General features: G+C 38.9%; 2 non-coding genes across 2 annotated transcripts; both read right to left on the bottom strand.

Annotated features, from left to right (window-relative positions):
- Positions 1-977: 977 nt before the first annotated feature.
- LOC112781115 (small nucleolar RNA R71) lies at positions 978-1,085 on the bottom strand. The gene has a single exon (XR_003191909.1). It is a non-coding gene; the product is annotated as a small nucleolar RNA R71 (small nucleolar RNA).
- An 11,215-nt stretch (positions 1,086-12,300) lies between these two features.
- On the bottom strand, positions 12,301-12,408 carry LOC112781013 (small nucleolar RNA R71). Its single transcript, XR_003191814.1, has one exon. It is a non-coding gene; the product is annotated as a small nucleolar RNA R71 (small nucleolar RNA).
- Positions 12,409-17,434: the final 5,026 nt, after the last annotated feature.

Genomic DNA, 17,434 nt, shown 5'->3' on the forward strand with positions numbered 1-17,434 from the left:
TAATTTTCAATCACATCTTTTTCAAAATCAATTTCAAAATCTTTTCTAACTTCTTATCTCTTCAAAATTGATTTTCAAATCTTTTTCAATTAACCACTTAACTTTTTGTTTGTTTTGCTATTTCTTATCTTTTTCAAAACTACCTAACTAATTTTCTCTCTCTAATTTTCGAAAACTCCTCACTTTTTTTTTCAAAATTCTTTTTAATTAACCAATTGTTTTAAATTTTAATTTTAATTTTATTTCTCTTTTTAATTTTCGAATACTAACTAATATTTAAAATAAAAACAAAAATATTTTTATTTTCTTCTTAATTATGTTCGAATTCTTCATCTTCTCTTTCCTTCTTCTATTCTTCTCTTCTTCTACTCACATAAAGGAATCTCTATACTGTGACATAGAGGATTCTTCTTCTTTTATATTCTCTTCTTTTTCATATGAGCAGGAACAGGGATAAAGACATTCTTATTGAAGCTGATCCTGAACCGGAAAGGACTCTTAAGAGGAAGCTAAGAGAAGCTAAAGCACAACCCTCTGGAGAGGACCTAACAGAAATTTTTGAAAAAGAGGGAGACATGGCCGAACCCAATAACAATGGTGGAGATGCAAGGAAGTTGCTTGGTAACTTTATTGCACCCTCTTCTGACTTCTATGGAAGAAGCATCTCAATTCCTGCCATTGGAGCAAACAAATTTGAGCTTAAGTCTCAATTGGTTTCTCTAATGCAGCAGAATTGTAAGTTTCATAGACTTCCAATGGAAGATCCTCATCAGTTTTTAGCTGAATTCTTGCAAATCTGTGACACTGTCAAGACCAATGGAGTTGATCCAGAGGTCTACAGGCTTATTCTTCTCCCTTTTGCTGTAAGAGACAGAGCTAGAACATGGTTGGATTCACAACCTAAGGAAAGCCTGAACTCTTGGGAAAAGCTGGTCAGTGCTTTCCTGGCCAAATTCTATCCACCTTAAAAGATGAGCAAGCTTAGAGTGGAAATCCAAACCTTCAGACAGAAGGAAGTTGAGTCCATCTATGAAGCTTGGGAAAGATATAAGCAATTGATCAAAAGGTGTCCTACTGACATGCTTCCAGAATGGAGCATCATATGTATATTCTATGATGGTCTATCTGAGTTGTCAAAAATGTCATTGGACCATTCTGCAGGAGGATCTCTTCATCTGAAAACCCCTGCAGAAGCTCAGGAACTCATTGAAATGGTTGCAAATAACCAGTTCATGAACACCTCTGAGAGGAATTCTGTGAACAATGGGACGCCTCAGAAGAAGGGAGTTCTTGAAATTGATACTCTGAATGCCATATTGGCTCAGAACAAAATATTGACTCAGTAAGTCAATATGATTTCTCAGAGTCTGAATGGATTGCAAGCTGCATCCAACAGTACTAAAGAAGCATCTTCTGAAGAAGAAGCTTATGATCCTGAGAATTCTGCAATGGCAGAGGTGAATTACATGGGAGAACCCTATGGAAACACCTATAATCCTTCATAGAGAAATAATCCAAATTTCTCATGGAAGGACCAACAGAAGCCTCAACAAGGCTTCAATAATAATGGTGGAAGAAATAGATTTAGCAATAGCAAGCCTTTTCCATCATCTTCTCAGCAACAGAAAGAGAATTCTGAACAGAGCCATTCTGGCCTGGCAACCATAGTCTCTGATCTATCCAAGACCACACTAAGTTTCATGAATAAAACAAGGTCCTCCATTAGAAATTTGGAGGCACAGGTGGGTCAGCTGAGTAAGAAGATTACTGAAACTCCTCCCAGTACTCTCCCAAGCAATACAGAAGAGAATCCCAAGAGAGAGTGTAAGGTCATAACCATGACCACATGGCCGAACTTGGAGAGAGTGAGGAGGACATGAGTCCCAGTGAAAAAAGCCTCATGGGACGTCTTCTAGACAAAAAGGACTTTCCCTTTGAGGAACCAAAGGAATCTAAGGCTCATACAGAGACCATAGAGATTCCATTGAACTTTCTTCTGCCATTCATGAGCTCTGATGAATATTCTTCTTCTGAAGAGGATGAAGACATCACTGAAGAGCAAGTTGCTAAATATGTAGGAGCAATCATGAAGATGAATGCCAAGTTATTTGGTAATGAGACTTGGGAGGATGAACCCCCTTGCTCACCAATGAACTGAATGCATTAATGAGGCAGACATTACCTCAGAAGAAACCGGATCCCGGAAATTCTTCATACCTTGTACCATAGGCACCATGATCTTTGAGAAGGCTCTGTGTGACTTGGGGTCAGGGATAAACTTCAGGCCACTCTTTGTAATGGAAAAACTAGGAATCTTTGAGGTACAAGCTGCAAGAATCTCATTAGAGATGGCAGATAAATCCATGAAAAAGGCTTATGGACAGGTAGAAGACATGCTAGTAAAGGGCAAAGGCCTTTACATCCCTGCTGATTTCACAATCCTAGACACTGGAAAGGATGAGGATGAATCCATCATCCTTGGAAGACCCTTCCTAGCCACAGCAAAGGCTGTGATTGATGTTGACAGAGGAGAGTTGGTCCTTCAGTTGAATGAAGACTACCTTGTATTTAAGACTCAAGGTTCTCCTTCTGTAACCGAAGAGAGGAAGCATGAGAAGCTTCTCTCAGAACAGAGTCAACCAAAACCCCCACATTCAAACTCTAAGTTTGGTATTGAGAGGCCATAACCAAACTCTAAGTTTGGTGTTGAGAGGCCCCAACATTGCTCTGATTATCTGTGAGGCTCCATGAGAGCTCACTGTCAAGCTATTGACATCAAAGAAGCGCTTGTTGGGAGGCAACCCAATGTTATTTAATTATACCTATTTATTTTCCATTGCTATTTTATATTTTCTTTAGGTTGATGATCATGTGAAGTAACAAAAACAACTGAAAAATAAAAAAAGAATGAAAAAGAGCATTAAAAATAGCTCACCCTGGAGGAAGAGCTTACTGGCGTTTAAACGCCAGTAAGAAGCATCAAACTGGCGTTTAACGCCAGAACAGAGCCTGGAATTGGCGTTTAACACCAAGAATGGTAGAAAAGCTGGCGTTAAACGCCAGAAACAAGCAGCAAGCTGGTGTTTAACGCCAGACATGCATTCTAAGGGTGTTTTGCACGCCTAAATGGAGCAGGGATGCTAAGTCCTTGACCCCTCAGGATCTGTAGACCCCACAGGATCCCCACCTACCCCACCTCTTCTTCTCTCCTCTTCATACCTTTTCATTCACTCCTCCCCAAATATCCTTCACCAATCTCCTCTATCTCTCTTCCCCAAAATAACCTCCACCAATCACCTCCATTACTCCTCCAAAACCATCATACAAGCCACCTCCACCCACCCACTCAAATTCAAACCATCACTCTTTCCTTTTCACACATCATAACCACCAAAACCCCATGGCCGAACCATTCACACACCTCAATCTCCATCATCTCTTCTTTTTCTCATCCTTTCTTTCTTCTTTTGCTCGAGGACGAGCAAACCTTTTAAGTTTGGTGTGGTAAAAGTGTTGCTTTTTATTTTTCCATAACCATTAATGGTACCTAAGGCCAGAGAAACCTCAAGAAAGAGGAAAGGGAAGGCAATTGCTTCCACCTCTGAGTCATGGGAGATGGAGAGATTCATCTCAAATGTCCATCAAGACCACTTCTATGAAGTTGTGGCCGAGACATCCTCATTGATGAGGACAAGCCCATCACTAAGAAAAGGATGGAGCAAATAAGAGAGCCCACTCATGGACCTCAACAAGAGCATGAGGAAATTTCTCATCATGAAATCCCTGAGATGCCTCAAGGGATGCACTTTCCTCCACAAAACTATTGGGAGCAAATTAACACTCCCTAGGAGATAAGTTCCAACATGGGACAACTAAGGATGGAGCACCAAGAGCACTCCATCATTCTCCATGAAATTAGAGAAGATCAAAGAGCTATGAGGGAGGAGCAACAAAGGCAAGGAAGAGACATAGAGGAGCTCAAGAACACCATTGGTTCTTCATGAGGAAGAAGGCGCCACCCCCACTAAGGTGGACCCATTCCTTAATCTCCTTGTCTATTTATTTTTCTATTTTCATTCTCTATGCTTTATGTTTATGTTTGTGTCTTATTACATGATCATTAGTGTCTAGTGTCTATGCCTTAAAGCTATGAATGTCCTACGAATCCATCACCTTTCTTAAATGAAAAATGTTCTAAAAAAAAGAACAACAGGTACATGGATTTCAAATTCATCTTTAAAATTAGCTTAATTATTTTGATGTGGTGGCAACACTTTTGTTTTCTGAATGAATGCTTGAACAGTGCATATTTCTGAATTTGTTGTTTATGAATGTTAAATATGTTGGCTCTTGAAAGAATAAGGAAAAAGGAGAAATGTTATTGATAATCTGAAAAATCATAAAATTGATTCTTGAAGCAAGAAAAAGCAGTGAAAAACAAAGCTTGCGAAAAAAAATGGCGAAAATAAAAGAAAAAAAAAGAAAGAAAAAGAAAAAGCAAGCAGAAAAAGCCAAAAGCTCTTAAAACCAAAAGGCAAGAGCAAAAAAGCTAGTAACCCTTTAAACCAAAAGGCAAGGGTAAAAAGAATCCAAGGCTTTGAGCATCAGTGGATAGGAGGGCCTAAAGGAATAAAATCCTGGCATAAGCGGCTAAACCAAGTTGTCCCTAACCATGTGCTTGTGGCGTGAAGGTGTCAAGTGAAAAACTTTAGACTGAGCGGTTAAAGTCGAGATCCAAAGCAAAAGAGTGTGCTTAAGAACCCTGGACACCTCTAATTGGGGACTCTAGCAAAGCTGAGTCACAATCTGAAAAGGTTCACCCAGTTATGTGTCTGTGGCATGTATGTATCCGGAGGTAATACTGGAAAACAGAGTGCTTAGGGCCACGGCCAAGACTCATAAAGTAGCTGTGTTCAAGAATCAACATACTGAACTAGGAGAATCAATAACACTATCTAAACTTTAAGTTCCTATAGATGCCAATCATTCTGAACTTCAAAGGATAAAGTGAGATGCCAAAACTGTTCAGAGGCAAAAAGCTACTAATCCCGCTCATCTAATTGGAACTAAGTCTCATTGATATTTTGGAATTTATAGTTTCTTCATTTTATCCTATTTGATTTTTAGTTGCTTGGGGACAAGTAACAATTTAAGTTTGGTGTTGTGATGAGCGGATAATTTATACGCTTTTTGGCATTGTTTTTAAGTAGTTTTTAGTATGATTTAGTTAGTTTTTAGTATATTTTTATTAGTTTTTAAATAAAAATCACATTTCTGGACTTTACTATGAGTTTGTATGTTTTTCTGTGATTTCAGATATTTTCTGGCTGAAATTGAGGGACTTGAGCAAAAATCTGATTCAGAGGCTGAAGAAGGACTGCAGATGCTGTTGGATTCTGACCTCCCTGCACTCGAAATGAATTTTCTGGAGTTACAGAAGCCCAATTGGCGCGCTCTCAATTGCGTTGAAACGTAGACATCTAGGGCTTTCCAGCAATATATAATAGTCCATACTTTGCACGAGTTTTGACGACGCAAACTGGCGTTCAAACGCCAACTTCCTGCCCTATTCTGGAGTTAAACGCCAGAAACAGGTTGCAAATCAGAGTTAAATGCCAGAAATAGGCTACAACCTGGCGTTTAACTCCAAAAAGAGTCTCTACACATGAAAGCTCAATGCTCAGCCCAAGCACACACCAAGTGGGCCCGGAAGTGGATTTCTGTATCATTTACTTATCTCTATAAACCCTAGTAACTAGTTTATTATAAATAGGACTGCTGACTATTGTATTTACATCTTTGGATCATTTTAGATCTTCAGATCATCTTTGGAATGTTTATTCCTTAGACAATGGAGGCTGGCCTCACGGCCATGCCTGGACCATCATCACTTATGTATTTTCAACGGTAGAGTTTCTACACACCATAGATTAAGGTGTGGAGCTCTGCTGTTCCTCATGAATTAATGCAAAGTACCATTTTTTTTATTATTCAATTCAAGCTTATTCCTATTCTAAGATATTCGCTTGCACTTCAACATGATGAATATGATGGTTCGTGATACTCATCACTATTCTCAACCTATGAACGCGTGCCTGACAACCACTTCCGTTCTACCTTGGATTGAGCATTTATCTCCTAGCCTCCATTCCGAAAGATCAGAGTCTTTGTGGTATAAGCTAGAATTATTGGCAGCATTCCTGAGATCCGAAAAGTCTAAACCTTGCCTGTGGTTTTCCGAGTTGGATCTGGGAAGGGATGACTGTGACGAGCTTCAAACTCGCGAGTGTTGGGCGTGTGACAGACGCAAAAGGATCAATGGATCCTATTCCAACATGATCGAGAACCGACAAATGATTAGCCGTGCGGTGACAGCGCATTTGGAACATTTTCACTGAGAGGACGGAAAGTAGCCATTGACAACGGTGATGCCCAACATAAAGCTTGCCATGTAAGGGAGTATGAATGATTGGAAGAAGACAATAGGAAAGCAGAGGTTCAAGAGGAACAAAGCATCTTCATACGCTTATCTGAAATTTCTACCAACGAATTACATAAGTATCTCTATCTCTATCTCTATCTTTATTTTATGTTTATCTTTTAATTATCACATCTCCATAACCATTTGATTCCGCCTGACTGAGATTTACAAGATGACCATAGCTTGCTTCAAGCCGACAGTCTCCGTGGGATCGACCCTTACTCACGTAAGGTATTACTTGGACTACCCAGTGCACTTGCTGGTTAGTTGTGCGGAATTGTGACAAAGTGTGATTCACGTTTGAGAGCTCCAAGTCTTTGGCGCCATTGTTGATGATCACAATTTCGTGCACCAAGAGACCATAGAGATTCCATTGAATTTACTTCTGCCATTCATGAGCTCTGACGAGTATTCTTCCTCTGAAGAGGATGAAGATATTATTGAAGAGCAAGTTGTTAAGTACCTTGGAGCAATCATGAAGCTAAATTCCAAGTTATTTGCTAATGAGACTTGGGAGGATGAACCCCCCTTGCTCACCAAAGAACTAGATGACTTGACTAGGCAGAGATTACCTCAGAAGAGACAGGATCCTGGAAAGTTCTCAATACCTTGTACCATGGGCACCATGACCTTTGAGAAGGCTCTGTGTGACCTGGGGTCAAGTATAAACCTCATGCCACTCTCTGTGATGGAGAAGCTAGGGATCCTTGAGGTACAAGCTGCCAGAATCTCACTAGAGATGTCAGACAATTCGAGAAAACAAGCTTATGGACTTGTAGAGGATGTTCTGGCAAAGGTTGAAGGCCACTACATCCCTGCTGACTTCATAATCCTGGACAATGGGAAGAGTATGGATGAAACCCTCATCCTTGGCAAACCCTTCCTGGCCACAGCAAAAGCTGTGATTGATGTTGACAGAGGAGAGCTGGTCATTCAAGTGAATGAGTCCTGCCTTGTGTTTAAGGCTCAAGGATCTCCCTCTGTAACCATAGAGAGGAAGCATGAAAAGCTTCTCTCAATGCAGAGTCAAATAGAGCCCCCACATTCAAACTCTAAGTTTGGTGTTGGAAGGCCATCATCATGCTCTGAGTATCTGTGAGGCTCCATGAGAGCCCACTGTCAAGCTATTGACATTAAAGAAGCGCTTGTTGGGAGGCAACCCAATTTTATTTAATCATATCTATTTATTTTTCATTGTTATTTTATGTTTTCTGTACGTTGATGATCATGTGAAGCCACAAAAACAACTGAAAAAGAAAAAATAGAATGAAAAATAGTATAAAAAATAGCACACCCTGGAGGAGAAGCTTACTGGCGTTTAAACGCCAGTAAGGGTAGTGATGAGCGGGTAATTTATACGCTTTTTGGCATTGTTTTTAAGTAGTTTTTAGTATGATTTAGTTAGTTTTTAGTATATTTTTATTAGTTTTTAAATAAAAATCACATTTCTGGACTTTACTATGAGTTTGTGTATTTTTCTGTGATTTCAGGTATTTTCTGGCTGAAATTGAGGGACTTGAGCAAAAATCTGATTCAGAGGCTGAAGAAGGACTGCAGATGCTGATGGATTCTGACCTCCCTGCACTCGAAATGGATTTTCTGGAGCTACATAAGCCCAATTGGCGCGCTCTCAATTGCTTTGGAAAGTAGACATCCAGGGCTTTCCAGAAATATATAATAGTCCATACTTTACACGAGTTTTGACGACGCAAACTAGCGTTTAAACGCCAACTTTCTGCCCTATTCTAGAGTTAAACGCCAGAAACAGGTTGCAAATCATAGTTAAATGCCAGAAACAGGCTACAACCTGGTGTTTAACACCAAAAAGAGTCTCTACACATGAAAGCTCAATGCTCAGCCCAAGCACACACCAAGTGGGCCCGGAAGTGGATTTCTGCATCATTTACTTATCTTTGTAAACCCTAGTAACTAGTTTAGTATAAATAGGACTTTTGACTATTGTATTTACATGTTTGGATTATTTTAGATCTTCGGATCATCTTTGGAACGTTTAGTCCTTAGACAATGGAGGCTGGCCTCACGGCCATGCCTGGACCATCATCACTTATGTATTTTCAATGGTAGAGTTTCTACACACCATAGATTAAGGTGTGGAGCTTTGCTGTTCCTCATGAATTAATGCAAAGTACTATTGTTTTCTTATTCAATTCAAGCTTATTCATATTCTAAGATATTCGCTTGCACTTCAACATGATGAATATGATGATTCGTGATACTCATCACTATTCTCAACCTATGAACACGTGCCTGACAACCACTTCCGTTCTACCTTGGATTGAGCGTTTATCTCCTAGCCTCCATTCAAAATGATCGGAGTCTTTGTGGTATAAGCTAGAATTATTGGCAGCATTCTTGAGATCCAAAAAGTCTAAACCTTGTCTGTAGTATTCCGAGTAGGATCTGGGATGGGATGACTGTGACGAGCTTCAAACTCGCGAGTGTTAGGCATGTGACACACGCAAAAGGATCAATGGATCCTATTCCAATATGATTGAGAACCGACAGATGATTAGCCGTGCAGTGACAGCGCATTTGTACCATTTTCACTGAGAGGATGGGAAGTAGCCATTGACAACGGTGATGCCCAACATACAGCTTGCCATGGAAAGGAGTATGAATGATTGGATGAAAGCAGTAGGAAAGCAGAGGTTCAGAAGGAACAAAAGCATCTCCATAAGCTTATCTGAAATTCTCACCAATGAATTACATAAGTATTTCTATCTTATTTTATATTTTAATTATATTTTAATTATCAAATCTCCATAACCATTTGAATCCGCCTGACTGAGATTTACAAGGTGACCATAGCTTGCTTCAAGCCGACAATCTCCGTGGGATCGACCCTTACTCACGTAAGGTTTATTACTTGGACGACCCAGTGCACTTGCTGGTTAGTTGTGCGAAGTTGTGAAAAAGAATTGAGATTATGAACGTGCGTACCAAGTTTTTGGCGCCGTTACCAGGGAATGAACAATCACAATTTCGTGCACCAAGTTTTTGGCGTCGTTGCCGGGGATTGTTCGAGTTTGGACAACTGACAGTTCATCTTGTTGCTCATATTAGGTAATTTTATTTTAATTTTAAGCTTTTTGTTTTTTTTATTTCTATTTTTGAAAAATCTTCAAAAAAAATAAATTATTCTATGGCTTCAGAATTTTTAAGAATGAATTCTAGAGTTTCCTGATGATCTGTTGAATTCTGGCTGGCTGTGAAGCCATGTCTAATCTTTTGGACCGAGGTTTTAACTTATCATCACAAGAGCTTGTTGATTTCTATCAATCTAGTTGTTGTATGTAATGATCTGCTAAAGCATGGTTGGCCATTGGCCATGTCTAGTGTTTTGGACCGAAGCTTTCCCTGAAAGCTCGGCTGGCTAGTAAGCCATGTCTAGTTCCTGGACCGGAGTTTTAGACTAACATTGCATGACTCTTGGAATTCTTATTAGAAATTTTGAAATCCTTATTTTCTTTTTCCAAACAATTTTCGAAAAATACAAAAAAAATTTTAAAAAAATCATAAAACCAAAAATAATTTTGTGTTTCTTGTTTGAGTCTAGTGTCAATTTTTAAGTTTGGTGTCAATTGCATTTTTTTTTTAAATTTTCTAAAAATTTTCGAAAATTCATGCATGTGTCCTTCATAATCTTCAAGTTGTTCTTGATGATCTTCTTTGTTTGATCCTTGCATTTTTATGTTTTGTGTCTTTTCTTATTTTTCATATGCATTTTTAATTTGTTAGTGTCTAAAGTTTAAAAATTTCTAAGTTTGGTGTCTTGCATATTTTTCTTTTCTTAAAAATTTTAAAAAATAAGTTTTGTTGTTCATCATGATCTTCAAGATTGTAAGGCCCACATCGGTTGGAGAGGGGAACGAAGCATGCCTTATAAGGGTGTGGATACCTCTCCCTAGCATGACGCGTTTTGACGAGTGAGTGTGGGGGGCTTCGGCTAGCATCCCTATCGTCAAAGGCAAAACCGTGAGGCCTTGTGTGCCAAAGCGGACAATATCCTGCTAGCGGGTGGTCTGGGATGTTACAGATGGTATCAAAGCCGGAACCCGGATCGATGTGCCAGCGAGGGCGCTGGGCTCCCTTAGGGGGGTGGATTGTAAGACCCACATCGGTTGGAGAGGGGAACGAAGCATGCCTTATAAGGGTGTGGATACCTCTCCCTAGCATGACGTGTTTTGACGAGTGAGTGTGGGGGGCTTCGGCTAGCATCCCTATCGTCAAAGGCAAAACCGTGAGGCCTTGTGTGCCAAAGCGGACAATATCGTGCTAGCGGGTGATCTGGGCTGTTACAGAATCTTGACATTCAAAGTGTTCTTGCATGCATTGTGTGTTTTGATTCATAATTTTCATGTTTTGAATCTTTTTGTTGTTTTTCTCTCTCTTCTTAAAAATTCAAAAATAAAAAAATATCTTTCCTTTATTCTTCTCATAAATTTTGAAAATTTGAATTGATTTAGTTATAAAATTTTAAAATTTAATTGTTTCTTATGAATCAAATCATATTTTCAATTTAAAAATTCTATCTTTTTCAAATCTTTTTCAAAAATCAAACCTTTTTCATTTTTTCTTTCATATTTTCGAAAATTTCAAATTGATTTTCAAAAATCCTTTTCTTATTTTGTTTCATATTTTCGAATTCTTTGCTAGCATTTAATATTTTGGTTTAAAATTTTCAAATTGTTACTTGCCTATTAAGAAAGGATCAATCTTTAAATTTTAGAATCATATCTTTTAGTTTCTTGTTAGTCAAGTAATCAACTTTATTTTCAAAATCAAATCTTTTTAATTTCCTTTTCAAATCTTTTTCAAAATAATTTTCAATCACATCTTTTTCAAAATCAATTTCAAAATCTTTTCTAACTTCTTATCTCTTCAAAATTGATTTTCAAATCTTTTTCAATTAACCACTTAACTTTTTGTTTGTTTTGCTATTTCTTATCTTTTTCAAAACTACCTAACTAATTTTCTCTCTCTAATTTTCGAAAACTCCTCACTTTTTTTTTTCAAAATTCGTTTTAATTAACCAATTGTTTCAAATTTTAATTTTAATTTTATTTCTCTTTTTAATTTTCGAATACTAACTAATATTTAAAATAAAAACAAAAATATTTTTGTTTTCTTTTTAATTATGTTCGAATTCTTCATCTTCTCTTTCCTTCTTCTATTCTTCTCTTCTTCTACTCACATAAAGGAATCTCTATACTGTGACATAGAGGATTCTTCTTCTTTTCTGTTCTCTTCTTTTTCATATGAGCAGGAACAGGGATAAAGACATTCTTATTGAAGCTGATCCTGAACCGGAAAGGACTCTTAAGAGGAAGCTAAGAGAAGCTAAAGCACAACCCTCTGGAGAGGACCTAACAGAAATTTTTGAAAAAGAGGGAGACATGGCCGAACCCAATAACAATGGTGGAGATGCAAGGAAGTTGCTTGGTGACTTTATTGCACCCTCTTCTGACTTCTATGGAAGAAGCATCTCAATTCCTGCCATTGGAGCAAACAACTTTGAGCATAAGTCTCAATTGGTTTCTCTAATGCAGCAGAATTGCAAGTTTCATGGACTTCCAATGGAAGATCCTCATCAGTTTTTAGCTGAATTCTTGCAAATCTGTGACACTGTCAAGACCAATGGAGTTGATCCAGAGGTCTACAGGCTTATTCTTCTCCCTTTTGCTGTAAGAGACAGAGCTAGAACATGGTTGGATTCACAACCTAAGGAAAGCCTGAACTCTTGGGAAAAGCTGGTCAGTGCTTTCCTGGCCAAATTTTATCCACCTCAAAAGATGAGCAAGCTTAGAGTGGAAATTCAAACCTTCAGACAGAAGGAAGTTGAGTCCATCTATGAAGCTTGGGAAAGATATAAGCAATTGATCAAAAGGTGTCCTACTGACATGCTTCCAGAATGGAGCATCATATGTATATTCTATGATGGTCTATCTGAGTTGTCAAAAATATCATTGGACCATTCTGCAGGAAGGTCTCTTCATCTGAAAACCCCTGCAGAAGCTCAGGAACTCATTGAAATGGTTGCAAATAACCAGTTCATGAACACCTCTGATAGGAATTCTGTGAACAATGGGACGCCTCAGAAGAAGGGAGTTCTTGAAATTGATACTCTGAATGCCATATTGGCTCAGAACAAAATATTGACTCAATAAGTCAATATGATTTCTCAGAGTCTGAATGGATTGCAAGCTGCATCCAACAGTACTAAAGAAGCATCTTCTGAAGAAGAAGCTTATGATCCTGAGAATTCTGCAATGGCAGAGGTGAATTACATGGGAGAACCCTATGGAAACACCTATAATCCTTCATGGAGAAATCATCCAAATTTCTCATGGAAGGACCAACAGAAGCCTCAACAAGGCTTCAATATTAATGGTGGAAGAAATAGATTTAGCAATAGCAAGCCTTTTCCATCATCTTCTCAGCAACAGAAAGAGAATTCTGAACAGAGCCATTCTGGCCTGGCAACCATAGTCTTTGATCTATCCAAGACCACACTAAGTTTCATGAATGAAACAAGGTCCTCCATTAGAAATTTGGAGGCACAGGTGGGTCAGCTGAGTAAAAAGATTACTGAAACTCCTCCCAGTACTCTCCCAAGCAATACAGAAGAAAATCCCAAGAAAGAGTGCAAGGTCAAAACCATGACCACATGGCCGAACTTGGAGAGAGTGAGGAGGACGTGAGTCCCAGTGAGAAAAGCCTCATGGGACGTCTTCTAGACAGAAAGGACTTTTCCTTTGAGGAACCAAAGGAATCTAAGGCTCATACAGAGACCATAGAGATTCCATTGAACTTCCTTCTGCCATTCATGAGCTCTGATGAATATTCTTCTTCTGAAGAGGATGAAGACATCACTGAAGAGCAAGTTGCTAAATATCTAGGAGTAATCATGAAGCTGAATATCAAGTTATTTGGTAATAAGACTTGGGAGGATGAACCCCCCTTGCTCACCAATGAACTGAATGCATTAATGAGGCAGACATTACCTCAGAAGAAACCGGATCCCGGAAGTTCTTCATACCTTGTACCATAGGCACCATGACCTTTGAGAAGGCTCTGTGTGACCTGGGGTCAGGGATAAACCTCATGCCACTCTCTGTAATGGAGAAACTGGGAATATTTGAGGTATAAGCTGCAAGAATCTCATTAGAGATGGCAGATAAATCCATGAAAAAGGCTTATGGACAGGTAGAAGACATGCTAGTAAATGTCAAAGGCCTTTACATCCCTGCTGATTTCATAATCCTAGACACTGGAAAGGATGAGGATGAATCCATCATCCTTGGAAGACCCTTCCTAGCCACAGCAAAGGCTGTGATTGATGTTGACAGAGGAGAGTTGGTCCTTCAGTTGAATGAAGACTACCTTGTATTTAAGACTCAAGGTTCTCCTTCTGTAACCATAGAGAGGAAGCATGAGAAGCTTCTCTCAGAATAGAGTCAACCAAAACCCCCACATTCAAACTCTAAGTTTGGTGTTGGGAGGCCATAACCAAACTCTATGTTTGGTGTTGAGAGGCCCCAACATTGCTCTGATTATCTATGAGGCTCCATGAGAGCTCACTGTCAAGCTATTGACATTAAAGAAGCGCTTGTTGAGAGGCAACCCAATGTTATTTAATTATATCTATTTATTTTCCATTGCTATTTTATGTTTTCTTTAGGTTGATGATCATGTGAAGTCACAAAAACAACTGAAAAATAAAAAACAGAATGAAAAAGAGCATTAAAAATAGCTCACCCCGGAGGAAGAGCTTACTGGCGTTTAAACGCCAGTAAGAAGCATCAAACTGGCGTTTAACGCCAGAACAGAGCATGGAATTGGCGTTTAACGCCAAGAATGGTAGAAAAGCTGGCGTTAAACGCCAGAAACAAGCAGCAAGCTGGTGTTTAACGCTAAACATGCATTCTAAGGGTGTTTTGCACGCCTAAATGGAGCAGGGATGCTAAATCCTTAACCCCTCAGGATCTGTAGACCCCACAGGATCCCCACCTACCCCTCCTCTTCTTCTCTCCTCTTCATACCTTTTCATTCACTCCTCCCCAAATATCCTTCACCAATATCCTCTATCTCTCTTCCCCAAAATAACCTCCACCAATCACCTCCATTACTCCTCCAAAACCATCATACAACCAACCTCCACCCACCCACTCAAATTCAAACCATCACTTTTTCCTTTTCACACATCATAACCACCAAAACCCCCCTAGCCGAACCATTCACACACCTCAATCTCCACCATCTCTTCTTTTTCTCATCCTTTCATTCTTCTTTTGCTCGAGAACGAGCAAACCTTTTAAGTTTGGTGTGGTAAAAGTGTTGCTTTTTATTTTTCCATAACCATTAATGGTACCTAAGGCCAGAGAAACCTCAAGAAAGAGGAAAGGGAAGGCAATTGCTTCCACCTCTGAGTCATGGGAGATGGAGAGATTCATCTCAAATGTCCATCAAGACCACTTCTATGAAGTTGTGGCCGAGACATCCTCATTGATAAGGACAAGCCCATCACTAAGAAAAGGATGGAGCAAACAAGAGAGCCCACTCATGGACCTCAACAAAAGCATGAGAAAATTCCTCATCATGAAATTCCTGAGATGCCTCAAGAGATGCACTTTCCTCCACAAAACTATTGGGAGCAAATTAACACCTCCCTAGGAGAATTAAGTTCCAACATGGGACAACTAAGGATGGAGCACCAAGAGCACTCCATCATTCTCCATGAAATTAGAGAAGATCAAAGAGCTCTGAGGGAGGAGCAACAAAGGCAAGGAAGAGACATAGAGGAGCTCAAGAACACCATTGGTTCTTCATGAGGAAGAAGGCGCCACCCCCACTAAGGTGGACCCATTCCTTAATCTCCTTGTCTATTTATTTTTCTATTTTCATTCTCTATGCTTTATGTTTATGTTTGTGTCTTATTACATGATCATTAGTGTCTAGTGTCTATGCCTTAAAGCTATGAATGTCCTACGAATCCATCACCTTTCTTAAATGAAAAATGTTCTAAAAAAAAAGAACAACAGGTACATGGATTTCAAATTCATCTTTAAAATTAGCTTAATTATTTTGATGTGGTGGCAACACTTTTGTTTTCTGAATGAATGCTTGAACAGTGCATATTTCTGAATTTGTTGTTTATGAATGTTAAATATGTTGGCTCTTGAAAGAATAAGGAAAAAGGAGAAATGTTATTGATAATCTGAAAAATCATAAAATTGATTCTTGAAGCAAGAAAAAGTAGTGAAAAACAAAGCTTGCGAAAAAAAATGGCGAAAATAAAAGAAAAAAAAGAAAGAAAAAGAAAAAGCAAGCAGAAAAAGCCAAAAGCTCTTAAAACCAAAAGGCAAGAGCAAAAAAGCTAGTAACCCTTTAAACCAAAAGGCAAGGGTAAAAAGAATCCAAGGCTTTGAGCATCAGTGGATAGGAGGGCCCAAAGGAATAAAATCCTGGCATAAGCGGCTAAACCAAGTTGTCCCTAACCATGTGATTGTGGCGTGAAGGTGTCAAGTGAAAAACTTGAGACTGAGCGGTTAAAGTCGAGATCCAAAGCAAAAGAGTGTGATTAAGAACCTTGGACACCTCTAATTGGGGACTCTAGCAAAGCTGAGTCACAATCTGAAAAGGTTCACCCAGTTATGTGTCTGTGCCATGTATGTATCCGGTGGTAATACTGGAAAACAGAGTGCTTAGGGCCACGGCCAAGACTCATAAAGTAGTTGTGTTCAAGAATCAACATACTGAACTAGGAGAATCAATAACACTATCTAAACTCTAAGTTCCTATAGATGCCAATCATTCTGAACTTCAAAGGATAAAGTGAGATGCCAAAACTGTTCAGAGGCAAAAAGCTACTAATCCTGCTCATCTAATTGGAACTAAGTCTCATTGATATTTTGGAATTTATAATATACTCTCTTCATTTTATCCTATTTGATTTTCAGTTGCTTGGGGATAAGCAACAATTTAAGTTTGGTGTTGTGATGAGCGGATAATTTATACGCTTTTTGGCATTGTTTTTAAGTAGTTTTTAGTATGATTTAGTTAGTTTTTAGTATATTTTTATTATTTTTTAAATAAAAATCACATTTCTGGACTTTACTATGAGTTTGTATGTTTTTCTGTGATTTCAGGTATTTTCTGGCTGAAATTGAGGGACTTGAGCAAAAATCTGATTCAGAGGCTGAAGAAGGACTGCAGATGCTGTTGGATTCTGACCTCCCTGAACTCAAAATGAATTTTCTGGAGCTACAGAAACCCAATTGGCGCGCTCTCAATTGCGTTGGAACGTAGACATCTAGGGCTTTCCAGCAATATATAATAGTCTATACTTTGCACGAGTTTTGACGACGCAAACTGGCGTTCAAATGCCAACTTCCTGCCCTATTCTGGAGTTAAACGCCAGAAACAGGTTGCAAATGAGAGTTAAACGCCAGAAACAGGCTACAACCTGGAATTTAACTCCAAAAAGAGTCTCTACACATGAAAGCTCAATGCTCAACCCAAGCACACACCAAGTGGGCCCGGAAGTGGATTTCTGCATCATTTACTTATCTCTGTAAACCCTAGTAACTAGTTTAGTATAAATAGGACTTCTGACTATTGTATTTACATCTTTGGATCATTTTAGATCTTCGGATCATCTTTGGAATGTTTAGTCCTTAGACAATGGAGGCTGGCCTCACGGCCATGCCTGGACCATCATCACTTATGTATTTTCAACGATAGAGTTCCTACACACCATATATTAAGGTGTGGAGCTCTGCTGTTCCTCATGAATTAATGCGAAGTACTATTTTTTTCTTATTCAATTCAAGCTTATTCCTATTCTAAGATATTCGCTTGCACTTCAACATGATGAATATGATGATTCGTGAGACTCATCACTATTCTCAACCTATGAACGCGTGCCTGACA

This window comes from Arachis hypogaea, chromosome 19 (genome assembly GCF_003086295.3).
Source record: "Arachis hypogaea cultivar Tifrunner chromosome 19, arahy.Tifrunner.gnm2.J5K5, whole genome shotgun sequence".
In the NCBI taxonomy this organism is placed as follows: Eukaryota; Viridiplantae; Streptophyta; class Magnoliopsida; order Fabales; family Fabaceae; genus Arachis; species Arachis hypogaea.